The sequence below is a fragment of the Sus scrofa genome, chromosome 6 (genome assembly GCF_054392235.1).
Source record: "Sus scrofa isolate SSC_HxYL_T2T_F1_AM1 chromosome 6, Sscrofa_HxYL_maternal_Yorkshire_Landrace_v2.0, whole genome shotgun sequence".
Lineage (NCBI taxonomy): Eukaryota > Metazoa > Chordata > Mammalia > Artiodactyla > Suidae > Sus > Sus scrofa.
Window position 1 is genome coordinate 73,730,023 of NC_139388.1, and position 27,804 is coordinate 73,757,826.

Sequence of the window (27,804 nt, forward strand, 5' to 3'; positions counted from 1 at the left end):
AGAGACCAATGAAGGAGCAATAATGCTGACAATCTCTAAGCAGAGTCAGCAGTGAAAGCATGTAGCAAAAGCCTAAATTGCTTCCTTCTACACAGGAAATGCACTTTCAGATAGGATCTCAGTTTTCTAAACATATTTCCAGAAAACGAAAAATTATTCCAGTGCCTGCAAAAAAGCTCTGCCTAGATGAATCATCTGCTAAACAGACAGTAATAAATTCCCAAGTCCCAGTTGGCCACTAGTGTTAGCAATTGAAAATACACAAAGAGACATATTACTTTCTCCACTGGGCTTAAGTTTAGAGCCTGAACAAGCCAATCATGCAAGAAAGAAAACCATCAGCTAACACAGTTGTTAAAACAGTCCTCTCTGACATTGAAAACATACCAAGGTCTATATAGGGAGTCTAAAAAGAACAAGGACCTTAGGCTGAAAACCTCTCAGATGCAGTTTAGGACAGACATGTTTCTAGTAGGTTAAAGAAAAAAATTGTTCTCCCTAGGGTTCAAAAGATAACTGCTCCAGCTAATTGTGTAAAAACAGTTTTTCAGCACTCAAAAAAGAAAAAAAATGAAGTCCAAATTGTGCATTCAACATTACTCCCTTACAAAATCATATACTATATTTCCATTTAGAAAGAAATTTGAATTTTTTCTGCCAAGAGGTAGCAAGAAAGAAAAATTCAATAATCAATAGAGAAAGCATCCACAAAATGAAACCCTCTACGTGTGTGTACATGTGCGTGTGTGTGCGTCCAACTTTCAGATAACGAAGAATGTTGATAATCCAAAGCAAAAGCCAATCCAACTACCGTTTACATCTGACTCTAAATAATACCTCTGTGGGGATATTTTTTCTCCTCTGCATTTACCACACTAACCATAATTTCTCTGAGCCTCATTATAAAATGATCAACATGCAACAATAATGTGACACTTGAGGAAAGGGGCCCACGAGGGAGCCAGGTGGCTCTGAGAAGGGGAGCTGTCACTTCAACATCTTGGAAATGATCTACTCAGTAGACAAGACAACAACAGACTACAGGAGGAAATAAGCAGAGGTCACCTACACAAGGCCACACAGCTAGTGACTGGAAGGCAGCTCTTCCAAAGGCGAGCTTCCCCCCCCCCCCCGCGACCTCACTACACCTGCTGCCCCGGTCAAGGTCATAATCTCTACCTTCATAGGTGCCATCTTCTCCGACAAGCAGCCATGCTGATAATACACAAGCAGTTTTAAGAAACACGCTTACTTTGACCTCTCCTTCCCAAAAAGAAAGTATTTTTCTCCAGTAAAAAAGACAAAAATAATGAGAAAATTCATCGAACCAATGATCAACCCAGTTAAACATGCCAACATGGTATAAGATACTTTAACAAATACAAGGGAAAAAATCTAATCTAAGGCACACGTCATGTTCAAAACAATCTTCATTTCCTCGTGAACAAACTCTACCGAATGCTTACGATGCGTAGTGTGCTAGGTCCTGCTCTAGGCATGGAAGAAACAGAGAGAACCACATGCCAGCTTCCCTGCCCCGGGGGGGACTGACGTCCCAGGAAGTGGGGACACACAAACAAAAGTCTTCAGGGGGGAGCCAGTGGGGACAAGGGAGTACCAAAGAAGCGCAATTCCGAATGACGGTCTGGCTTTGCCCCCAGGTAAGAGTGAGTCCAGAGAAAATGTGGAGACCACTCCCACAGAGAGGAAAGTGGGGCAAACGTCCAGAGGTGAGTAGCCCGGGTATATTTGAGACACAGGAGGCCAGCTGGCCTGTGGCTGGAGGAGTGGAAGACTGGTCAGAGAGGAGTTCAGAGAGGAGAAGGGGCTGAATCCAGCTGAGCCCTGCAGGCCAGCGTAAGGGCTCCAGTCTTTACTCAAATGCCATGAAGTGACATGAAGGGCACTTAGCCACAGCAGGCATCCACGTAGCAGAGAAAGACTTGGTCTGACTTTGTTTGTGATCACTCTGGCTGCTGAGCAAAAAAACCTAAAGGGTTGCCAGGGCTGCAGCATGATGATGGGTAAGGGTGGAGACGTAGCGCAATAACCCAGGTTAAGAGCTGAAGGTGGCTGGCATGGACCAGGGCAGAGGGTGGTAGAGAAGGGGAGAAGATCTTATTTCCTACATATATTTTTCCTCCACCTTTTTTTTGGGGGGGGGGGTCTTTTAGGGCCATTCCTGCAGCATATGGAAGTCCCCAGGCTGAGGATCAAATCGGAGCTGCAGCTGCTGGCCTACACCACAGCCACGCCAGGGCCAAGCCACATCTGCGACCTACATCACAGCTCACGGCAACGCTGGACCCTTAACCCACTGAGTAAGGCCAGGGATCGAACCCGAGTCCTCATAGATACTAGTCGGGTTCGTTAACTGAGCCACAACGGGAACTCCCTCCTATATATTTTTAAGAAAAAAGTCGAATAGGATGTGTTGACAAACTGAGAGGTGAGGTGTGGGAGAAAGAAGACAAGAGCAACTCCAAAGTCTCAAACATGAGCAACTGGACAGAGGAAGCTGACATGACCAAAGTTTGGGGGAAAAGTTCAAGTATGAACACGTTGAGTTTGAGAAGCCCATTAACACCACATAAAGATTTCACAGAGGCAGAAGGCCAGGCTAGAGATAACAATTTGGTTTTTAAAGCCATGAGATTGAGTGAGATCACCAAGTGTGAACAGCTTTTTCTGATAAAAATTTCAAAACCCACGAAAGACATACACATGACTCATACTTGAGTGCCGAGGATACCCGAAACAGACTACAATTATACACTTCCCAAATCAGCACCCCAGGACTGATTTCAATAATAAAAAAAGAGTATATTCCTCTTGCTAGTTTCTATACTTATCAGATTGCACTTCATCATTTTATTCTTTTTTTTTTTTTGGTCTTTTTGCCATTTTCTTGGACTGCTCCTGTGGCATATGGAGGTTCCCAGGCTAGAGGTCAAATCGGAGCTGTAGCCGCCAGCCTACACCAGAGCCACAGCAACGCGGGATCCGAGCCACGTCTGCAACCTACACCACAGCTCACAGCAACACTGGATCCTTAACCCACTGAGCAAGGCCAGGGATGGAACCCACAACCTCATGGTTCCTAGTCGGATTCGCTAACCACCGAGCCACACGGGAACTCCTCCTTTTATCTTAATTAGTAAAATTTGATAGTCTAGCTTGGTTTCGTTGTAATCTAATCAGACCCCAAAGCTTTCAAATGAGTCAATGATACAAAGCTATTCTTTATTGCTTCAGGTTACTTCAACTTCTAAACAAACATCATTCGCCTCTTCAAAAATGAAGCCAACAACCACCCACAAACACTCTACACTACTTATCAGAAGTGAGTTGGATAAAATGCTAAAATTTCGGCCATGGGCAGGATCCAATGCTCATTTAAAGAAACCATTTCTTGTCACCAGCTCAGCAGTCCCAGGAGGTTTGGCCCTTTGCTAGAATCACAAGGATACCGGACTGAGAAGCCAAGATCCAAGTTCTGAGCAGCTCCCTCTCTGTGAGTTTCCCTGCTGGAACACAGGGGGAATAAGCAGCTACTTCACAGAGCTGCTGTGAGAGTGAAGTACAGGAAAACACATCAATGCACCTACCGACTGCAAAGCGCTTCAGAAAGGCAAACTATCAGTAACCCACATTTAGATCAGCCGGCACTTACCCCCACCTCTGCAGATAATACCCCACAGTGCACCGGGCTGAGAGAGAGAGAAATGCAGGCAAATATCATTTCTAGCCTTGAGAACTTCTTATCTACTTGGGAGGAGTAGGAATCCCATGACAAATGAAGTAAAAATTTTAAAATACCTCCTCTCGGATCATGTAAAACTCACCTATTCATGAAAACTTGCTTCTCCCTCCTGAGTTCCCAATCTCTGGGTTCTGTTCACGTCAGCGCTCAAGCCAGATTCTCGAGGACACTTGATGCTCACACCAAATGCACTTAGTGGAGCCCGATTCATTCCTCCTCATCAACCACAGCAAGAAACGTTTACGTCTGTCAGATGCCCAACCACGCACGAGGCATTCTGCTGAGCTCTCAGGCTCTACCCATCACATCGCGAATAACTCTACAACTAATCCATTGATCCAACGGAAACAGAAAGGGCCTGTTTCAAGCCATCGTCGTCATCTTTCACAGAGATGAACACAACTGTGTGCTAACTGGTCTCTGTGACGATACAATTTTGGTTTTACCTTCCTTCCAATTCACCCTCCAGTGCAGCCAGCCAAGCATATCTGACCTTCCACCATCTTTTTAAAAAACAGCTTTACTGAGATGTAATTCACACACCATACACTTCACCACCTGGAGTACAATTCACTGCCCCCCATTCCTCTTCTGAGGTATCAGAGACCTTCGTGTCCTGACTGGCCCTTCAGCTTTCCAGCCCCACCGTGACACTTCCCGGATGCTCCAGCTGTCCCCTCCCCCTTTGTCTGCCTACCCTCTATTCTCCCTGGGGGCTCAGACATTTCCACTGTCCAATTCCAGGAAGGCTCCCGGACCCACTCAAAATCCAGCCTCTCCCTCTTCCCCATCCTGCCTGTAAAGTGGGCCTCACCCATCCCACTGCTGGCATCTGCTGTTCTCCACTACGTGACAAGGACCGTGGCTAGAGCATCATATTCACTGGAACAACAATTTCCTCTCTCAAATCCACTAGAACTGTTGTCCCCATTCTCACGTGACCGTTCAGCATCATCTGACAAGTTGACCACACACCCTCCCTCCAGAAAGGCTCTTTTCCTCAGCTTTCCTGGCACAGGCCTCTCCTGGGTCAGTTTAACTGCTTCTCCTCCCCCAGCACTGGACCAGCTCCTGCGGAACTGAAGTCTTCAGGTGCTGTCTGGAGCCCCCTTTTCTCATCCTCTCCTCTCATCCTAGCCCGTCTCATACGTGTTTGTCCGTCCCCAGGTACCACACCCACACAGGGATCCACTAACGCACATGTCTAACGCACGTCTGCAGGGCAAGAGGCCTGTGAAAACTGCCCACTGAAGTCCCCTCCTGGATGCCTCAAAGGTACCTCAACATATCAAAACAAAGGCGCATTCTGGCCCCAATGGTCTCTTTCAGCGACTGGCGGCCCTGCCCATTCTGTTATGTACGCTAGACACCTGAGCAGGAGGTTTAGTGCCTCCGCCCTTCGCCCCACCCTCAATGAAGCACATCGCTGATACCTTAGAAAATGTCCCCGAAGCATCAGTACTTCAGAACACCTCCACCACCGCCGCCTTAGTTAAATGCTACCGGTATGGCTTTGCTGGACCAATCCAACTGGCTCCTCTTCAGATCACTCCTCTGAATCCTCATCGTTCTCTTTCTACACGGCAGCCAGGGCTCTTCTTCCAAAAGGCCAATGTGATGACATCAACCCTCACCTCAAAATACTCAGTGACTTACCATTCCTCTTAGCTAAACCCCCAAATCCATGATCTGCCAAGGCCCTAATCTGTCCTTGCAGCCTCACCTCTCACCACTCGCCCAGGCCCCAGGCCCAACCACACTGTCCTTCCCTCAGCTCTTTGACCGCACACTCATACACCTGGTGGGAGTCCTTGGCTCCTGCGCCGCCTCCTCTCTGGGATGCTCGTCTCCTCTCCCGGCCAAGGGGTTCCCTACTCTTCCTTCAGGTCACAGCTCAACAGCCACTTCCTCAAGATGCCCTTCCTTGTCCAAGAGGACCAGGTTAAATCCCTCTGCGGCACTTTCTACAACTGTAACTTCACAGCTGTGTGATTTGATGAACATCTGTCTCCATCTCTGAGCTAGAAGCTCTGTGAGGCAGTGACCCGGACTGCTTCTGCCCTATGCTCTATTCTCAGATCCTAACTTCCTGTCTGGCACATAAGATGAGGACTAAATTGGCTCCCCGTGCCCTCCCTCTCAGGCATTTAAGCTGGATCGATCAAAAGGGCGTTATGAGGAGACTTTTTTTCGGAAAGAAAATACATCATGAGCACCTAAATGAAGGGGCACCTGAGCTTGCTCATAAACCATGAACAAGATGAGGAGGAGCAGAAAGGAGAAAACACTCCAGGTGCAAGGAGTTTCAATAAGAAAGCGATCGACTAAACCATTGTCTTTAATGGCAGCTACAGGGGAAAGCCCGGAGGAAGGAAGCTTGCGTGGGGCAGGGTGGGACATAGAAGCTCGTGAAGTAATAAAGCAGATAACACTCACTGAGCACTATATGTGTACTACGCATTTTATGCATATTGATTCATCTACCCTTCACTCTAAGAACGACTGTAAAATTTATGGTCTAAACTGGGACACATCTGAGAGCAAATATTAATAACTGTTCAGGAAAAACATATATAAATTAGCTTAGATGGTCATCCTAACTATGGGTTAAGCACCTGAACTGTTGCAAGCTTCAGCGTAGGTTGCAGATGTGGCTCAGATCCAGTGTTGCCCTGGCTGTGGTGTAGGCCTGCAGCTGTAGCTCCAATTCGACCCCTGGCCTGGAAACTTCCATATGCCACAGGCGCGGTCGTAAAAAGAAAGAAAAAAGTAAATAAATCACAGGACATGTATTCTGGTAGACCCAAAGCGCACAGCTATGTGTTAGAGTTATGATATAAACTCAGGCAGCTGACTCCACATCCTATACGTTTAACCACGAGGCCGTACTGCCTTAAATCATGCAGCTTTAAAGACAAGTTAGACAATACAATATGCTAAGCAAACAGTCATTAGAGCTCTTAGAAAATAGCACTTTGGGAGTTCCCATCGTGGCTCAGTGGTTAACAAATCGACTACAAACCATGAGGTTGCAGGTTTGATCGATCCCTGGCCTCACCCAGTGGGTTAAAGATCGGCACTGCTGTGACCTGTGGTTGTAGGCCTGTGGCTACAGCTCCAATTAGACCCGTAGCCTGGGAACCTCCATGTGTCGCAGGTGCATCCCTAGAAAAGACAAAAACAAACAAACAAAAAAACAGCAAAAACACAACAGCATTTTGGGGGACATTCATCTTGTCTGGTAGAGGATTATTTTCCATCAAGAGCTGTCAGTGTCACCCACCAGTGGACACATGAAAAGATGCTCAACATCTCTAATTATCAGAGAAATGAAAATCAAAATTACGAGGTACCACTTCACACTGGTCAGAATGACCATCATTAATAAGCCTACAAATAACAAATGCTGGAGAGGGTGAGGAGAAAAGGGAACCCTCCTGCACTGTTGGTGGGAATGTAAGCTAGTACAACCACTATGGAGAACAGCATGGAGGTTTCTCAGAAAACTAAATATAGAACCACCATCTGATCCAGCAACCCCACTCTTGAGCATCTATCTGGACAAAACCATAATTCAAAAAGATACATGCACCCATGTGTTCACAGCGGCACTGTTCACGATAGCCACGGCATAGAAGCAACCGAAATATCCATCAGCAGATGAACGGAATTAGAAGATGTGCTACATATACACAACAGGATACTACTCAGTCATAAAAAAGAACAAAATAATGCCATTCACAGAAACATGGATGCAACTAGAGATTTATCATACTGAGTGAAATAAAGAGCCGCCAGAAAGAGAAGGACAAATACCATATGATATCACTTACATGCGAAATCTAAAACATGGCACAGATGAACCTATCTGCAGAACAGAAACAGACTCACAGACACAGAGAACAGACTTGGGGTTGTTAAGGGGGTGGAACTGGAAGCTTAGGGTTAGCAGATGTAAACTATTAGATTTAGAATGGATAAACAGCAAGGTCCTACTGTACGGCATAGGGAACTATATCCAATCTCCTGGGATAGATCATGATGGAAAAAAAAACACTACAAAAAGAATGGGTGTGTGTGTGTGTGTGTGTGTGTGTGTGTGTGTGTGACTGAGTCACTTTGCTGTATAGCAGAAATTGGCACAACTGTACATCAACTATACTTAATAAGGGGGAGAGAGATGGCGGGCGTTGTTAGTGCCATCCAAACAAGCTTGCTTTCAAATCCACCACCTCTGATGGCCTAAATCAGGAGCCAGGGTATCTCAAGAACATCTGCCTTGGCCATTTCTGCATTTGCTGTGTCTTCATAAATGCTCCAGCTTTCTCCTGCAGAAACAAAGAGGGAGGGTCCAAATGAGCTCCCTACTCTGCTGGACCCCAGTCTCCAGGAGATGCAGATGGAGCTGCAGCTGGCAGGCAGGACTCCACCAAGGAAGCAGACTACAGCTGGGTGGCTTCCTTTCAAAGGGAAATCAATGTTCTTTTCCTCTTTCCTTTCCTATCAACAGCCTGGGAATGAAAATCTACTGACTTTTGCTCTGGAATGCGAAATGTCGTCAACATTTGTACTCCCTGGATAAGGAATAAAGTGTCCTCAGAAAAAGCACCTACCCCAGAGAGTGCCTCAGAGTAGGCTAGAGCATCACTGACAAAGATGCAAGGGAACACCGGGAATCGGCAGGTCCATGAGCCCATGTAGAGGTAAGGGCATTTTATCCGAAAACAACGTGGTGTTAAGAGTGGTTCTTCACATTACAATAAAAGGGTGTGAAGCTCTCCGCCCCCCGCCCCCCCACCAAATACAACGTGTGGCAAACAGCTACACATGCACCTCTGACAATTCTCTGCATTTGGGGTTAATAAAGATTAAAAATCCTGAGTTTATGTACTCATTCCTGGAATACAAGTCTTACTGAAAGAACCTAAATAATGGAGATGGGACGCAAAGACTGGCCTCTGCGGCATCAAAACAGAAGGCAGAGCAGAATGAAGGCCCCTTCATCACAGGGCGTGGATGCTTAGAGCTGCACTTCCTCGAATCCCTCCCTGAGAAGCTTTAGGAAAAAGGGAGAACTAGGCTGGTTGGACTCTGACAAACTTCTTAATTTCTTCCAAAAAACCTAATAACAAAACAGACGACCTGAAAAAAGGTTGGGAAAGTACCCAGAACAACAAAACTCCAGGTTATAAATAAAAACTCAGTTAAAATGAATTAACGATATATAATCTTTTTGTTTGAAGTATGAGTAAGGAATTCCCAAAGATGAGGTGCCCAAGAGGTTTCCACCCCTCCCCAAAATTAAAAATCCTCCCTTTAAGGAACACATAAATTCATTCATGTAAGCAACTGCTCTTCTACGCTGGTTAAAGCGTGACATTTTTCACAATTGCATATGAAATTTTTTACCTTGCACGTTGCCTGCAGTTATGCCTCTTCTGTGAAGTGGTTAAGGAAAAAGCACTGCTCACTCTAAACCAGGACTTCTCAACTGCTGCACAATTATCCTTTTGAGCCAGATGGGGGGCAGGGAGGACTCCTGTCCTGTGCATTCTCTCTGGTCGCTATTCATGTAGATTCTAGAAGCATAACCCACTGTTCCAATCAGGTCAACAAAAAATATCTCCAAATATTGCCACATCGCCTCTGGGGAGCAAAGCTGTTCACTGTTGGGAACCACTGCTTTAAGTAAACAAAAGTGTCTATCACAGAGGTTTCAAAGGGTTTAATAATACATCTGTGTCGCTTTATTCAAACTTATGCTTGACCAATATGGACTCCATAAAGCTAACACCATTACGAAAACTACATAATACTGCATGTTCTTTGTTCTCTGAAATAAACTGGACTAATTCAAAACACTGCCAGAAATAGTAATTACACAGATGTGTGAAGCTGAGTTAGGAAAACAGAAGTAAATATTCTGAAAATCTTGATGTTTCTTGGCAAGCCCTGAAGGCTGTCAAGAGTAACAGTCCTCATTAGTGACCTGCTCTGGTCCTGGGGCCAAGTAGATGTTTCTCTTATCACATAACTAGCTGAGAAAACCTGATGTCCACACTGCCAAGAACAAGACAAAAAAACAAAATGCCTATGAAACCAAGCCCCTGATGTAAAAGGGGACAGAATTCTTAAACTCACTTCATCAAATCATGGCCACAGACAGAAAACTGAAAGATAAGAGAGACAGAAAAGATAAATATAAAACCTGAGCAAATGGATAAATAAAATATAGGGAGTTCCTACTGTGGCTCAGTAGGTTTAGATCCTGACATAGTTTCTGTAATGATGCGGGTTCAATCCCTGGCCTCACTCGGTGGGTTAAGGATCTGGTGTTGCCAAAAGCTGCATCGCTGGTCGCAGATTTGGCTCAGATCTGGCATTGCCATGGCACGGGCCAGCAGCTGCAGCTTCAATTTGACCCCTAGCCCAGGAACTTCCATATGCCACAGGTGTGGATATTAAAAAATACACACACATATGGGGAGAGAGAAAGAGTATATCCATACAATACAACATTATTCTGCAATAGAAAGAAATGAAAACTAATGTATTACAACATGGATAAACCTGAAAAGCGTTATATTAAAAACACCAGTCACAAAAGATCACATGTATTGTATGAACCCATTTACATTAAATGTCCAGAAAAGGCAAATCCATGGAAAGCAGGTTAGTGGCTGCCTGGGGGTAGGTGGTGGGTGGGGTGCTGTGGTTATGGGATTCATTTGGGGGTGATATAAATGTTCTAGAATTAATATGGTGATGTGTGCATATATCTGTGAAAATATTAAAAGCTATTAAACTGTACACTTTAAAGGGGTAAATTATGATATTCAAATTATATTTCAATAAAGCTGCTAAAACACACACAAACAGCAACATTACAAACTAATAAGAAAAGGCTCAAGCTTTGCTACGGCTAAAAAAGAAAGGTGCATCCGGCTACAAAATTCTCAAGATGAGCTCTACCTCTGCAATTGAGAAAAACCACCCTTCTTGGAGCTGTAAAAGCATCCTTAACTAAACACATGGAAGGAGAAGTTTTATTTCATGTTAACACTGAAAACGAAAGAGAACCTTCTTTGGACCTCAGTAATCGTTGATATGCGGGAATACTTGGTCAGGCTTACTACCTCTGCACCACAAGTTCAAAAGCAGGTAAGTTGGACCAGGGTTCTTGGAGCTTGCACAGCTCCAAGAGTCAAAGTTAATTTGCAACCATAGCACATAAGCTCTCAGCGCTTGATGAAAGGAAATGACGGGGTGGATTTTACACTTAATGTAATTATCCTTCACACATACATGAAAAACCAAAAGCATTCATAATGACCTTCTGACCCATGGGTACAAATCACATCAAGGGTTGTTTTTAACCATAAAACTCACAGGAACAGTCCTTCTAAAAACACCCAGAATCTGAGTCTTACATGAGGGGAAAATTAGCCCTGACTAAAAGCTGAAGTCTGAGCCAAATGCCAGTGTGCCATTTTCTATGCCTGAGCTCTCTGACTGGGTGTGATTCTCTCTAGCTTGACCAAATGCATTGCCCTGCCATCTCCGTTAACCTGATGTCATTCTAAGAGAAAGGCAGGAGAGCCACGAGAATGATTCAGAACAAGATACCAACAACTAGAAAGTGATCGGCGAGGTGGGTCTACAGGGAGTCCCAGGGCCTGGACCCCAACACTTCAACACTGTGGCTGTAACACTGAGCTTTAAAGAAACACCAACGTCCAGAGCAGAGTCCCTGTCAATGCCACCATGAATTCTGCAAATATTTATTGAGCACCTACTAGGTGCCAAGTCCTGGCTGTCCCCTGAGCCACAGAGATACGCATGCCCAGAATACACCCAATCTCTAACCTCAGAGAGCTTTAGTAGGGGAGGGGGCAAGCAACAAACAAACAAGAAGATGTATATTAGTTGGTGATAAGTGTCATGGAGAAAAATGGAAGCTGGGCAAAAGGGAATGGGGTGGTGGTGGTGGTGATTTATTTTAGGTAATCACTGATAAGGGTCACTTGATAAGGCAGCAAGTTGTGCGGTTCTCTGGGGAGAGAGCCTTCCAGGCAGAGAGAAAAAAGCAAGTACAGGCCTGAGGCAGAGGCACACTTGGAATATCCAAACAGCAAAAGGTGGCTGAAGCAGTGACAGCAAAGAAGAAAGGCATAGCTGGGGTGGGGGTGGGGGGGCCCTGCACTGACTGAAATAAGAAACGAGGCATCGTAGGGTTTGACACAGAGAAGTAATGATCTGAGTTACATTTTAACAGGCTCCCTCTGGCTGCTGCAGGGTCAGGAAATTATTGCTTCAGGCTAGGTAGTGGCAGTGCAGGTGCTCAACAGAGGTCAGACTGTGGGTGGGTTCTGTGTGTAGAGCCATCAGAATCTGCCGTCAGACTGGATGTGATGTGAGACAAAATGGAGAGTCAAAGAGGAGGCCACGGTTTGGGCCTAAGTAACTGGAACAGCAAAGCTTCTCTTACTGATGGAAAGAGAAGGGAAACTGGGAATTCCGTTTGGAACATGTTACATTTGAGATGCTTAATAGATCACCAACCAGAAACATACGATGGATCCAAAGGTCAGAAAGCTCTGGGCTAGAGATTTAAATCTAGGAATCCATACCACACAAACCCTATACCAACAACCAGGAAACTGGATGGTATGGAAACAAACCTCAGGAGATGAAATATTCCAGGTATCAAGTGAAAACTCTGATGCAAATAAGCTATTACAGACAGGCCAAATAAATTGGTGAACTGGGGTGAAGATTCAGTGATAGGACAGTGGAAAGACTGTAGCAGGACCATGTTCTGAATATCCTAAAGTGACAATAACACACTGTTTTATTCAGAGAAGCCCTCAACATATGTAACAGTTGCCTATAGACAAATTACATATTAATAATGTTACCAAATGCTCCTTTTAATAAAATACAGGCTGCTTTCCACTTTAGGAAGACATATAAGACAGGACACCTCTCCAATGCCCCCTCCCTTCAAAGAGAAATAAAACAGCTATTCAAATGAAGACTTAATTGGCTCACTGGTGATGTTTAGTTGGTATCAAAATTTGAATCCTAAAGAAATGTTAAGGAGTTCCCTGGTGGCCTAGTGGCTAAGGATCTGGCATTGTCACTGCTATGACACGAGTTTGATTCCGGGTCCAGGAACATCCACATGTCATGGGCATGGTCAAAAAAAGTTGTTGAATCAAGTGTGTGTGTGTGTGTGTGCGCGCGCGCGCGCGCGCGCACACACACACACACACACACACACACACACACACACACACACACACACACACACACACACACACACACACACATTCTTTTCATTTTTTAAGGGCTGCACCTGCAGCAATATTGAAGTTCCCAGGCTAGGGGCTGAAACAGAGCTGCAGCTGCTGGCCACACCACAGCCACAACAACGTGGGATCCGAACAGCATCTGTGACCTACAATGCAGGCAACCAAGGATCCTTAACCCAAAGAGCGAGGCTAGGGATTGAACCCACATCCTCATGAATACTAGTTGGGTTCGTTAGAACTAAGCCACAACAGAAACTCCAAAAAAGCATACTGTTTTTAAATACTTGATATAAAAAGGTTTAACTGGACTCAAAATATATGTGCATTATCAAGAAAATTATGATTATATCTGTCAATGAACAAAAGGAGGAGGCTATGTAATGAAATTTTTCACAAAGCCCCATATAAACACTCCCAAAATATCTCCAGTTTACCCAGCATACACTACACAAATACCACCCTCTCTGTATGTGGAACAGTAGGAAGCGTGAACTCCGGGTCATCCTGAGGTGCAGGCTGACTGTCCGAAATTCCCCTGCTGGCCGTATTCACAGTCAGAGACGCGCTCAGAAAGGGGGGGGGAGGGGTCACTGCCCAGGAAGAGAGCCTAGATTTCTAAATAAGGACTCTTACCTCTAATTATCTAGCTGCTATCATGCATGAGCAATGAAAGCAGCACTGCCAACTGTTTCTCAGCACTAAACTCTCTCTGACCAGGAATGGTACCCAAGACGGCCAAGAGCAGTCAGGTGATACGTGGAACACCCAGCAAAAAGCACAACAGTCAGATCTGTGGAGACTAATACCCTGAATGGACCCGTTCCATGGAAAGTGAGGAAACTCTATGTGGAAAGAAGGAATATGAAAGGAAGCAGAGGACAGCACAGAACTACAGAAGGTCGCCGAGAGTGTCAGCAGTAAGCCCTCTGGTTACTCAGCTTCATATGTAACTGGCTTCTGGCCCCAATATGTAAACTCCATTGTGCCTTCACAGTTTCCAGAGTCCCCTTGCAAAACAAAAATAATTCTTAAGAATATACCAATACTCTTCTGTTGCTCAAGGGAAAATACCAAGTCTATTCACAAAAAGCAACAACAACAATTTTAAAAAAGAACCTGTGAGTATATGAAATCATTACAGATAGAATAAATTCATATGGACGTAGGAGGTTTTCACATTTTCACTCACCTGATAAGAGGAAGAGCCATACACTCGAGAATAAAACAGTCCCTATTATTACATTAACAGCTTAATCTGTTTATTATAACAAGCTTTTTAGGAAGACGTAATGACCCCACGTCACAGATAACACACCCAGTCCAGCTCAACATGTTAACCTATTCTCTAATACAAACTCATTTACCTCTCACACCTGGTGCCCCGGGAATGAAGAGAGAATGCCATTAAGTCTACATGAGGGGTTTCCAACACAGACCCCTCTCTAAAGCAAGTGTCTCCCCATCCTGAAAAGTAATACAGGGAGGGGGTCATGACTGAAAAACCCATTAATTCATAAAACAAATAAAGGGCTCCAAATATAAGTGTCAAAATAGGAAAAATTGAATATCACATTTCTTAAGGAATGGGATAAGAGAGCTTAATGTTATACTCTATATTAAAACATACCCAAGCTGGAGTTTCCATCGTGGCTCAGTGGTTAACAAATCCAACTAGGAACCATGAGGTTGCTCAGTGGGTTAAGGATTCGGCATTGCCATGAGCTGTGGTTGTAGGTCACGGATGCAGCTCGGCTCCAGTGTTGCTGCAGCTACAGCTCTGATTCGACCCCTAGCCTGGGAACCTCCATATGCCTCGGGAGCAGCCCTAGAAAAGGCAAACACGCAAACACACACACACACACACAAAATACCCAAGTTAGAGCTACTGTATTATAATTTAATTTAAAACACAAACAAAATTGCAGCTTTTTCTAAAAACCAGTGGTCTAAGACAGGCCTGATCTTGGCATTTATAAATTACTAACACGGCCCTGTAACTATCACCAGACTAAAAGAGAACCTTTTGATTTATCTTTATCGTTATCATCAGAAGGAAAGTAATACGGGGATGGGGGGAGGAATAAAAGCTGTATCTTCACAGCTTTTCAAACTAGGCTTTTAAAGATATGAAAACCATCGAATAGGGCAAATCTACATATGGTAACCGTGCTAACACTGAGCAGGAAGGAATGAAAGAAGCCAATATTGCATTTCTTCCAGAAGCAAGTACATGTGCTAACAAGACTTGTATTGGCCATGTGTTCGCAGGCCGAATCAATACCACACAGGGATTTTTTTCCTAAGCTTTCACCTCATATAGTGTAAGATAAAGACGGTAGAACAATTGCCAGATTAAATAAGGTCTGTATCCCAACTGTTCAAAGTCAAGTTCCCTTGACAAATTTCCTCAATTTTCTTGTCAAGGAAAAATTAAACCTACGAGCAAAATACTCATTCCACACTCCACAACCACAAAAATACCAGAAGCTCCGTTTATTGCCCAGTGTAAACATACGATGAAGAGCTCTGGTCCCCAGTGACCTTTAAGAACACCTGGAAAACGCAAGCAGGGCAATACTCCACATCAAAGAACATAAATTTCAAGAGCAACTGACAAATGCAACCTGGAAGGCTGGAATGTAAATGCAGCACAGGGTTACAATGGCATTCTCAAAAGAAATCTTTCTCACTTCTGCAAACAGAGGAATTCATTCTCAAATGCTTTCATTGGAGAAACTGCCACTTCTGATTCCAGCTAATTTGATCACAACCAGGGGACCTGGGGAGACACGGCGATCCCTTTGCTCACTCTCCTCCTTGCTTTAATCCGCAACTTGCAAATCGACGAACACTATGACTACCTACCTAGAGACACGGGTGCCATTTTCAGCAACAGTTAATTTACAGTTTTGTTTTGCTTTGGTTTTTTTCTTTAACCAGCTGGATGTGATGTGTTGCTTCTTCCCTATAGGTCTGTCACTTTTGATATATTTTTTTAAACAAATGGTATGCTATGAGCAGGTAAGAAGCATTTTAGAATATGACACAATTTCAGAACTGTGTAGAAAAGGTAGTACTATAAAAAGCAGCTCCTCACATCAGTAACAAATCCACAGAGACTCCAATAATACAGAAGAGACTTTTAAGTATCCTGAGAGCCCCATATCCACACCTAAGCCAATTTCACTCTCCACCAGGATCAAAACAGGCTGATACGTGTTGATTGGTGATACTATTTACAATTCCAATAGATTTTGAGCTTGGGAATCAATGAGAGAGCCTGAAGATGATGTAAGAGGCTTCAATCCCTAGTCTGGACGACAAGGGGACAGGGCAGTGGGGAAGGGGTAGTAACACATCTAACTAAATGGAGAAGACATTTTAATTTTGAGAAGTGCTGGGTTTCAGCTGCTAATACAGAGCTCTCCAGACTAAGGTATCAACTAGGCAGCTGGAAAAACAATCTGATGCTCCAGAAAGAAGAACGACCAAGGCAAGGCCTCGGGAGTCGGAACCATGACGATATCCACGTACTAAACGAGATGGCCCGGGGAGAGTGTCCAAGGACGAGTACAGGGCGAAACACAGACACCGTAAGCATTTTCCAAAATAAATCTGCCCCCCTCAGCAGAAAAAAAACCTGGAGACCCTATGACAGCTGCAAACCAACCACAACACTTAACCCTTTTGTGTGAAGTCCGCGTGGGACAACACACTGCTTGCAAATACCCTTACAGTGTACGCTGTCTGTCACATTAGAGTCGAAGACGCCTGTGGGGTGAGAAAGCTGCTCCATAAGTTAGTTACCACCAGAATCAAATACCCAGATCATACTGTCCAGTATAATTCAGCTCCATATTACAAAACTTATAAATGACCGACGCCAACCCACATTCTTCTTAGAACAGCATGCGTTCCGGACAGGAGTAAGAAACGACTTAACTGCACTTAACTAGTCTCAGGAGTTCTTGTTGGGCATCAAATACCTGCCACATCAACATGTGCCATAACCAGGTTTTAGAAAATAATCCAAACTATTCAACTGGTCATTCTCTTCACATGTTAGAAACCAACACCCACTTGAACCATAAAACCAGTAAAGAGAATAACTCACTCCACAAAGTATGCAATGGCAAAAAGAACTACATAAAGCAAATCAGAATTTGTGTTTACAAAAACAAAACAAAACAAAAACCCAAAACCAAAAAACAAACTTTTGCCAGTCAGCAGCAAGGGAAAGGAATCAATCCCTTAAATGGGACATTAAATGAAAAGAGAAAGAGGACATCACGGACTCCAGAAGAGAGAGGCTCGAGATGCCTAAAACCACCTTACGGTGCCAAGGCAGTGGGAGTACCTCTGGCCTCTGAGCGCCTGACCACAACGCAGGCTCCACACCAGGGAGAAGGGCGAACCTCCCTGTGGTCAGCAGATGACCAACCAACCAGAGTAACGAGCACCACAGAGCAGGCTGGAGATGATGGCAAGCAAGGGACCGCCGTCTCGAATCACCCGTATCTGGGGGGAAACACTGCCGGTCGTCTTCTCCGTTCCTGATGCCCTCAGTTCTCTCTGCAAACACGGATGACACCTACCACTTATCTCAATTTTTAACATCCTCATTCAAGAACATTCAAGAATGTTAAGTGGGTCAAAGGTACAACCTTTCAGTTAAAAACTAAGTCAGTCATGGGATGTAATGTACAGCGTGGCGACTGTGTCACTAACGGTGTATTGCACACAGCTGTCCCTTGGTATCCAAAGAGGACTGGTTCCAGGAGTCCCCACCAACACCAAAATCAATAGATGCTCAAGTCCCTTATATAAAATGGCTAATACAGTGAACGGCCCACCATATCCCCAAGCTCTGCATCCTGGGATTCAATCAACCATGGACAGAAAAAACCCACAGGTACAGAAGGCTGACAGTATTTGAATGCTGCAAGAAGAGCAGACCTTAAAAGTTCTCCCCACTTTTAAGGAAAACTTAAGAAAAAAGACATTTGTAACTATATGTGGTGAGGGAACTGTTAAAAAGACTTACTGTGGTGATCATTTTGCATTTTATACAAATTGCAACTGATTATGTTATACATCTGAAACTAATAAAATGTTTTATGTCAGTTTTATCTTAATTTAAAAAAAAACTTTCAAGGAAAGACTATATGAGGTTCAATTTCCTCCTTCAGGAAACCACCTCTGGTCCTCCGTCTCTAAACCTGCTCCCGCCCAGCTCTCCAATACAAAGCCTTCCGCAGGTACCCTGCTTGGTGCCCCTCACTCTCTTTCACCCTTACTGCCAGCTCAACAGACATCTGCTGAACAACTCTGGGTTATCAAGTCCACTGCAAGCCCGGCATTGTCTGAGAGAGAATCCCAGATACCTCCAAACCAGGCCAGGCCATTTTTGCCCCACTTTAATGAATTCCTTTTGGATGCACAGCCTGTGTTTTACAGCTCAGCATTTTAACACAAACTACAAACGTCAAACACCCCTTATTATTTACTCACTCCTATGTTTCATCTATTGTCCTCTCTCAACTTCTCTTTGAGGACCTGCTATAGAAACACACCCCAGTGCGTCCCAGCTCTTACTTGCCCCCGTCTAAACTTTGGTTTCTTCATCTTGATACGAAAATAATAATAGGGGATACCCCATGGAAGAGGTGTGAGGAGGAAATAAGACAGGCCATGTAAAGTGTTCGTCTGCACAGTGCTTAGCAGATAAAAGATGCTCGATGTGTCAGTGAAACAGCCCATGTTCCACACCGTGACAGTCCCACAACGCAGAGGAACTCAACAAACATTCTGCTGGATCAAGCCGGCCCTGGGAGTGTTGGCACTCCCAAAGACGAAAATGATCGTTTCTCAGAGAAGCTTGCTCTGAATCCTCAAACCTCTCTAAGGACTCTCCCAGCAACCTTCCTCTGGCGGCAGAAGTGTGGTTTCTGCTTAGATCCATTCCGAACAGCAGGAATCGGTGCCATGCTGTCTTTGAAAGCCATCAAATATTTGATGAATGAACAAAATCCATTTACTGATTAGACTTCCTTTTTCATTATCTACTAACAAGTGTTCCTCTTATGATCAAAGAGCACGGACTGTTAGGGCAGAATAACATGAAAACAGGTTACCTTTGGGGTTTTTGTTTTTAAAATTAAATTGTAATTCTCCGGGTCACACATCAAGAGTACTTTTCTTTAACTCGCTCTTTTATCCCAACGATCTCTTAAAATAAAGGTAAGCACACGTCCTCAGAACTGTTACAGGTCTGGACCTGAGAGCATGCCCGCTGGTGTGACTCACTGGTCACCACGTGAATCACTTATGGGCTTTAGTGGGGGCTGTGCTGTCCAATATGGCAGCCACTTGCCATGTTTTAATTAATTACAATTAAATTAAATTAAAACTTCAGTTCCTCGGTCACACTAGCTGCATTTTAAGTGCTCATCGGTCACATGTGGCTAGTGACACCAGAGTGGACAGCACAGATATAGAACACTGCCACCCTCAAATTCTATTAGCACTGATCTAGATCTAAATGCATATAAATAAAAATATTAAGACTCCCATCTCATCAATAAACCACTGCCTCGTAATCAGTTCTAACAGCTTTAAGTACAAGAACATGCGTAACATGAACCCAAGGGTTTTATCCTTGACAGTAGATTATAATTCTTAGAAAAGATGGAATAAGCTAAGGCTTCAGTCTTCCACTTGCTCAGCAATTTGCACAACCTGACCTGAGGAAAAAAGACGAAGAAAGCATTTTTCCACTGTGCTGTACCTTCCGTCCAGCACAGCCACATCTGGCGAGCTTGAGAGTCACAGGTTCCATTATCTTACACCGTCAGCACCCCTCCCTCGTAAATGCCCTCCCCACACTGATCTCCTCGGACTCACTCAACGGATTATGCCATCGCTCTCAAATTGGGGCCGAGAGTCTCTGGCAGACTGGCCGTGTGTAACGACAGTCTGGAGGATAAAATCCTAAGTCTCTCCGCTCTCAGAGGGCTCTCGCGGTCCTGTGCAACTTCTGAGGGAGTATGCGGGATGCTGCACATTCTTTTCCACAATAAAACAAAGCCCCAATTTCTGCAAAGCTGATAAGTTACCTCTGTATTTATAACACAAGATGACAGGCAGAGTTCTGGTTTTCTGCAAAACCAGAGCTTGTAGGAGCATATGTTTCCAATCTCTCATTTCTCAGTCATGACTTGAATATCTCAAACCACTCCCTGGGCGCTTTTCCAGTCTTATCTGCCACTTGAGTGGAGTATCAGAGGCTCTGTTTACACTCAGGAAAAGAGGCAAAGTGGAGAGGAACCCAGGACTTTGGGCAGGAGTAATTTAATTAACAAATTCCTCTCTAAAATCTGAACCAAAAAACATCTTTCCATAATCCAATACCACAGTACCAGCTTCACTTTTTCATGTTTATTTATTTATTTTTTTGTCTTTCTAGGGCTGCACCATATAGAAGTTCCCAGGCTGGAGCTGAATCGGAGCTGTAGCTGCCGCCCTGTGCCACAGCCACAGCAACTGGGGGTCTGAGCTGTGTCTGTGACCTACACCACAGCTCACGGCAACACCAGGAGCTGAGCGAGGCCCGGGATCGAACCCACGGCCTCATGGGTGCTAGTCGGGTTCGTTACCGCTAAGCCACGATGCGAACTCCCACACGGTACTAGCTTTAAAACAGTAATCAGGGGAGACTGCTTCTGAGTGACGAATGTTGAAGGGGGCATTAGAACAAGGGGGTGGCGAGGGATTCAATATTGGAAACATCCTTTCCTAGAGACTCGGGGACGAAAATTGAGAAAGCCAGATAAACTTGTTCAGGGCGGATCATTCCAGCTTTTTGGTTACTATTTCACTACAAGGAGAAGAAAAGAAGAAACCCTGAGTTGTAGGTGTGGTGAGCTGCATCTCCCTAAAGCGCCTCCTTCTACCCTGCAAACCCCGGGTACCCACGATCTCCGAGAGGAAAGGTCAGCCCTCTGCCACGGGAGCCAAAACATGAGCAACTCCTCCTTCCCACTGACAGAGCTTCTGAACCTGAGCAGGAGATTCAACAGGAGGCGGCTGGTGGGTCTGCAAAGCGACTTCTCCCCAGGAAGTGCTGGCCTGAATGTGAAGGATGCCACAGAAAATGTTTCCAGAAGGACTCTGACAATAGGAAGGAGCAACGCAAGAACAAGAACCTGAAGTCACCCGGACAGGAGGAACGCGGGGAGGGTCCTGAAAACCTTAGATCTTGAGGCAGGAGAATAAGAACTGCAGACTCAAGGTAAAAAGCAAAGACAGACTGGGAAGTCTAACGTCTAGGTTTAAATGAATCCTTGGGAGAAAAGGAAGCACTCAGCCAGGATAAAAGGAAACGAAAGAATTTTTCCACCTTAGTTCCCCACTTGGGGAGCCTTCCCAATTCAGAAGTGAGAACACCCTTTCAGTGTTCATTCAGCTCAAATGAGGAACTGCAAACACTGTAAAGCAGAAAAGGGACACAGGCAAATAAGAGAAAACCTCTTCCCACTAATATGGGTCAATTCTGCAGGAATAGAGTCCAAAAAAAGTTACCATGTCTTCTACAAATGGTACGTGTAAGTCAAAATTTCCAACAGCTCAACCACCTGAGTGGAGGGCCAGAGAAAGGAAGTAGAAAACCACGCAAAACAAAAGAGAAAAATGGAAATTTGACAATTCTAAGTACCGAGAAATAGAAATGCTGAAACTGGGGTGGGGAGGTCCCTAGAAACAAACGTCCTGGGCTTTTAAAACTGTCATTTCTAACGTACAAAAAAGCTAACAGAAACCCTCCAGAAAGAAAAACAAACAGGGCAAGGAGGAGAAGCAACAACAAGAGAGAATATAGCCAATAAAAGCTACACGCCTTTCCAATAGCTCTTAGAAGGTGTGAGTACTTCCGAACCAAACCGGATATGAATTGTACATAACAGGAATAAAGTGTAAGGATCTCATTGAGTCCTGCTCATATACTAAATTATTTATGGTAACCAGGGAGTCTTTTTCTTAATATTTTTGTCAGGTGCTTTGAAAATGAAATTTTGGAAGCCACGTCTTACCCATCTTAAAAGGTAAGATGGCTGGTTCCTTAGCTTAGCTTTAATTTCTATAGCAAATATTTGACTTTAGAACATCTAACTCTGGGGCAAAGTGCAAATATTTACCTAGCTTAATCACTCTCTATACATTATTCTACTTCCCCTGTAAATATAAAATGTGAGATGAAACCTAAAATCATTGAATGCCTAAATACAGCCACAGATTAACATGTGTTACTACACAAAATTTGATTCTGGGTAACACTAAAAGGTCACCATCACAGGCCTTCTATTAAACTGAGAAAATAAAATGGAATTTATCTACACTATAAGACCAGCACAAACTGAAATTACTTGAAACAGATACCCAATAAACACCACAGATTTTCAAAGAGCCCAGGAAAAATTAAGATATACAGCCATAGTTGAAAGTTAAAGGGCCCCAAGAAGGAAACGGGATGGGAATGGAAGGAGAAACTGACAATGATTATTTGATATTCTAATATTTATATTGAGAGATCTGGGCAAATACAGTAACTCAACTTGGTTTTAGGTTTGAGAAGTAGGCACTTAAGTATAATAAACATAAAAAATATTTTTGTAGGAGTTCCCGTCGTGGCACAGTGGTTAACGAATCCAACTAGGAACCATGAGGTTTCGGGTTCAGTCCCTGGCTTTGCTCAGCGGGTTAAAGGATCCGGCATTGCCCTGAGCTGTGGTGTAGGTTGCAGACGCGACTCGGATCCCACGTGGCTGTGGCTGTAGCTGTGGTGTAGGCCAGCAGCTACAGCTCCAATTCGACCCCTAGCCTGGGAACCTCCATATGCCGCAGGAGCAGCCCTAGAAAAGGCAAAAAGGCAAAAAGACCAAAAAAAAAAAAAAAAACCTCTACTCTCATTTCAGCACAATCATGCAAAGCCCTGATGAGACTCGGGGCTCATTTTGCTCGCAAATCTCATTTACTCTGAATCCTTGTTTATTCTGGCTAAGTGACAAGGATTTCTTTCCTCCCCTCCAGGCTGTCCCTTGTTCTGTAGTTCTGTCATATCATGAGATTGAGTCTGTTTATTCATGTGTGAAACTGAGACTCGTACCTTTCCTTACACTATAGGCAGAATCAGTCTCTAGATTCTAACAGAATCAGGCTCTACATTTCCATGATTTCATGACCCATAATTGCAAGTAAATTACATCTTACTTCCTTTATATCATTTATGGAGTATAATACAATAAATTCTACAACACATTCCCACACAATCTTGCTATCAAAAGCATAGCCTTTGGCCCTGCTCCTTAAAGCTATACAGCCAGTTTCTGTTCTGAGGCACTATGAAATTTTTTTGTGGTTTCTGGGAGTTGTTTTGTTGAACTGAAACTTTCCTAGGTACATTTTTGTTGTGGTACTGATTTTAATAATCTGCCTAATTGAGTATAACCCATTATAAACTTTCTCAAAATGTGTGTGACCATATCTTGCTTTATGAATGTATTTCCTGGGGTTTTTCTGAGGTCAAAACGTTCAAAATTTACTGACAATAAGCCCTCCAATGTCCAGATGATGAAAAGTAACATTATCTATAACACAAAGATAGCAGTGAGTCACTCGCTAATGTCACTATAATCAGGAATGCGAAGGGATTATTTAAGAAAAATGCTGGCGCTATAACATAACCCAGATTAAAAATTATAGAGGCAAGCAATGATACATGCTTCACAGGCACACAAGCCTCAATCAGGTTTTGTTAACCAAGGCCTTAGTAGAATGATAAAGTGATTCCTCTGAATGCCTTATTTTATCCCAAAGAGCAATCAAAACCCCAAATCACAGGAAGAGAACAGATTCAGAAAGTAAGAAATAAAACTACCTGACACTGACTTGGTAGAATGAGCACTGGTGAAGCCCCAAGATACCAATCAGAATTTCGGTTCTATTATGTCCCAACTATGTGTCTCACTTTCTTCACCTTAAAACTGAGAAATAAAATATTGTCTGCCTATCAGTAAACAAAGGATGTCACAGCCATCAGAGACTGCAGCCACCCTTGATGGTGAGCCCTGGGGGAACTCAGGAAGAAAACAAAGAATACCTGCCAACCAGCAGCCAGCCATCAGACTGCAGCCACCTCCGAGGGTGCAGCGTGAGGAAACTGAGGATGTGAAAACACTGGATACTGCCCCGGGTGCTGAGGTGCACAGCAACAGAATGATTTCAACGAGCCCAGATTCTTGCATCTTCCCATATGTAGAAAAGCACTAGATTCCTTGAAATATCTAGTCTTCTTTTATTAACAGCAATCTACCTGCCCTCCAGTGCAAATATCTTATAGATCCGAGCCCCCACTTCGCCACCTCAGAGCAGTTTTCTCAGGGCTACTTGAGATGCTGCCTCCTAGGCTTGAAGTCCTAACAATGCCTGCCAAATAAAACCTAATTCTCAACATTTCGGTTGTGCATTTTACTCAGCTGACAAAATTCACCTTAAAAAATAAAAAATGAATGACTCTAAAATTCTTGGGGGGGGGATGGGCTGGGGGTTTGGGATGGAAATGCTCTAAAATTAGGTTGTGATGATGGCTGGACAACGATAAATATGAGAAAATTCATTGAATTAAAAAATAAAATTCTGGTTTTGGGTTTTTTGGTGTGTGGGTTTTTTTTGCTTTGTTTTGTTTTGTTTTGTCTTTTTGCCATTTCTTGGGCTGCTCCCGCGGCATATGGAGGTTACCAAGCTAGGGGTCGAATCGGAGCTGTAGCCACCCGCCTACGCCAGAGACATAGCAATGCAGGATCCGAGCCATGTCTGCGACCTACACCACAGCTCACAGCAACGCCAGATCCTTAACCCACGGAGCAAGGCCAGAGATCGAACCTGCAACCTCATGGTTCCTAGTCAGATTCGGTAACCACTGAGCCACAACAGGAACTCCAAAAAATAAAATTCTATTAGAATGATTCAGAGTTTCCGTCGTGGCACAGCAGTCAGCGAATCCGACTAGGCACCATGACGTTGCGGGTTCAGTCCCTGGCCTTGTTCAGTGGGTTAAGGATCCAGCGTTGCCGTGGGCTGTGGTGTGGGTTGCAGACACGGCTCAGATCCCGAGTTGCTGTGGCTCTGGTGTAGGCTGGTGGCTACAGCTCCGAATGGATCCCTAGCCTGGGAATCTCCATATATGCTGCGGGAACGGCCCTAGAAAAGACAAAAAAAAAAAAAAAAGAATGATTCAACCAACTTCAATTGAATGACTTTGTAAAGCAAATGTAACAAATGTTACAAGTTATCAATATTGTAGGTACCAAATACCTTCAGGATTAAGAAACACTAAAGCTTGAACATCCAAACAGAAGGAGACATGGGAGCCCAAAGAAGCCATCACACCCATGTCCAGGTATTTACAGCTCAGCACCTCACACAGCTCACACCTCAGCCCCCTGGTTTTTATCCCATTCTTCTCTCCAGGTTTGTTCTTCAGGGTTTTTTTTGTTTTGTTTTGTTTTTTTATATTTTCTTTTTAGGGCCACACCTGCAGCATATGGAAGTTCCCAGGCTAGGGGTTGAATTGGAGCTGCAGCTGCCAGCCTACACCACAGCCACGGCCATACCAGATCCAAGCCACATCTGCAACCTATGCCACTGCACACAGCAACACTGAATCCTTAACCCACTAAGACAGGCCAGGGATCAAACCCACATCCTCATGGATATTAGTCAGGTTCTTAACCTGCTTCCACTACAGGGAACTCCCTTGTTCCTCACTGTTTCCCTACTTCTCTGCTTGAGAGTGGCAGCAAAGGTCATTGCCTAGATCTAATGATTCTACCTAAGGACTAGAGACATTAAATTGCTGAACCCTGCTGTAAAAAAGGGTGGGGAGGGGGGAACTTTCCACAAACGTCTTCAGTAACACACAGAAACTCTACAAACTGTGCAGTAGGTAACCTCAGGGAAATCCATTCCCCAGAGTTGCTGGTGCTCCTTTTGACAGAATACCAATAAAGGTATAAAACAGAAAATACTCATTTTGGCAGAAAATAAAAACAAACTATATCTACATGTCTGATTTTTTCTTTAAATCACAACTATAATTCTGTGTGGCTATTAAACCTAATCTTAAAATTAAAAACCAGGAGTTCCTGTTGTGGCTCAGCAGGTTAAGAACCCAACTAGTACCCAGGAGGATGAAGGTAGGATTCCTGGCCTCACTCAGTGGGTTAAGGATCCAGCACTGCCATGAGCTGCGGCATAGGTTTGCAGAGGTGGCTCAGATCTGGTGTTGCTGTGGCTGTGGTGTAGGCTAGCAGCAGCCGCTCCAATTTGACCCCTAGCCTAGGAACTTCCGTACGCTAAAGGTGTGGCCCTAAAAAGGAAAAAATAAAATAAAAAACCAAACTTGGAGTTCCCGTCGTGGCGCAGTGGTTAACGAATCCGACTAGGAACCATGAGGTTGCGGGTTCGGTCCCTGCGCTTGCTCAGTGGGTTAATGATCCGGCGTTGCCGTGAGCTGTGGTGTAGGTTGCAGACGCGGCTTGGATCCCGCGTTGCTGTGGCTCTGGCGTAGGCCAGTGGCTACAGCTCGGATTAGACCCCTAGCCTGGGAACCTCCATATGCCGTGGGAGCGGCCCAAGAATTAGCAAAAAGACCAAAAAAAAAAAAAAAAACCAAGCTTGCATTTACTCCTTAGGCCATTCTTCAAAGCTAGATTAATAATACTATTTAACAGGTTTAAAATACTAAGCTAGCTCTTTCCTTTTTTTACAACTGGCCTTAGAAAATCTTAGTAATAAAAGATACTAAATAAAATTTCCATTTAGAGTCATGCTAAAGGACAACTTAAAATTTTTCATGGCCCAGAGTTCCTGGCGTGGCTCAGTGGTTAACGAATCCGACTAGGAACCATGAGGTTGCGGGTTCGATCCCTAGCCTTGCTCAGTGGGTTAAGGATCCGGTATTGCCGTGAGCTGTGGTATAGGTTGCAGACGCGGCTCAGATCCTGCATTGCTGTGGCTCTGGCATAGGCCGGTGGCTATAGCTCCAATTCGACCCCTAGCCTGGGAACCTCCATATGCCACGAGAGCGGCCCTAGAAAAGGTAAAAAGACCAAAAAAAAAAAAAAAAAAAAATTTTTTTTCTTGGTCCAAAGAATGCCAAAGCAGGTTTTTTTTTTGTCTTTTGTCTTTTTGTTGTTGTTGTTGCTGCTATTTCTTGGGCCGCTCCCGCGGCATATGGAGGTTCCCAGGCTAGGGGTTGAATCGGAGCTGCAGCCACCGGCCTATGCCAGAGCCACAGCAATGCAGGATCCGAGCCGCGTCTGCAACCTACACCACAGCTCACGGCAACGCCGGATCGTTAACCCACTGAGCAAGGGCAGGGACCAAACCCGCAACCTCATGGTTCCTAGTCGGATTCGTTAACCACTGCGCCACGACGGGAACTCCTTTTTTTTTTTTTTTTTTTTTTTAAATGGCCACAGCTCTGGCATATGAAGTTCCCAGGCCAGGGACTGAATCTGAGCTGCAGCTACGACCTACACCAATTGTGACTCGCTGTAATGTTGGCTCCTGTAACCCACTCTGCCAGGCCAGGAATCAAACCCAGGGCCTCTGTAGCAACCAGAGCTGCTGCAGTCCAATTCTTAACTGGTTAAGTGGTTAAGGAGTAGACGT

The 27,804-nt window shown here is 44.4% G+C and overlaps 1 protein-coding gene and 1 long non-coding RNA gene across 7 annotated transcripts in view; one reads left to right on the forward strand and one right to left on the reverse strand.

Moving 5' to 3' along the window:
* RERE (arginine-glutamic acid dipeptide repeats) overlaps positions 1-27,804 on the reverse strand; it is a 403,553-nt gene that overhangs the window by 258,275 nt on the left and 117,474 nt on the right. The window lies entirely within an intron of this gene.
* Positions 2,156-12,929, forward strand: LOC146402546 (uncharacterized). Its single transcript, XR_014807041.1, has 3 exons — positions 2,156-2,934; positions 6,921-10,057; positions 12,059-12,929. It is a non-coding gene; the product is annotated as an uncharacterized LOC146402546 (long non-coding RNA).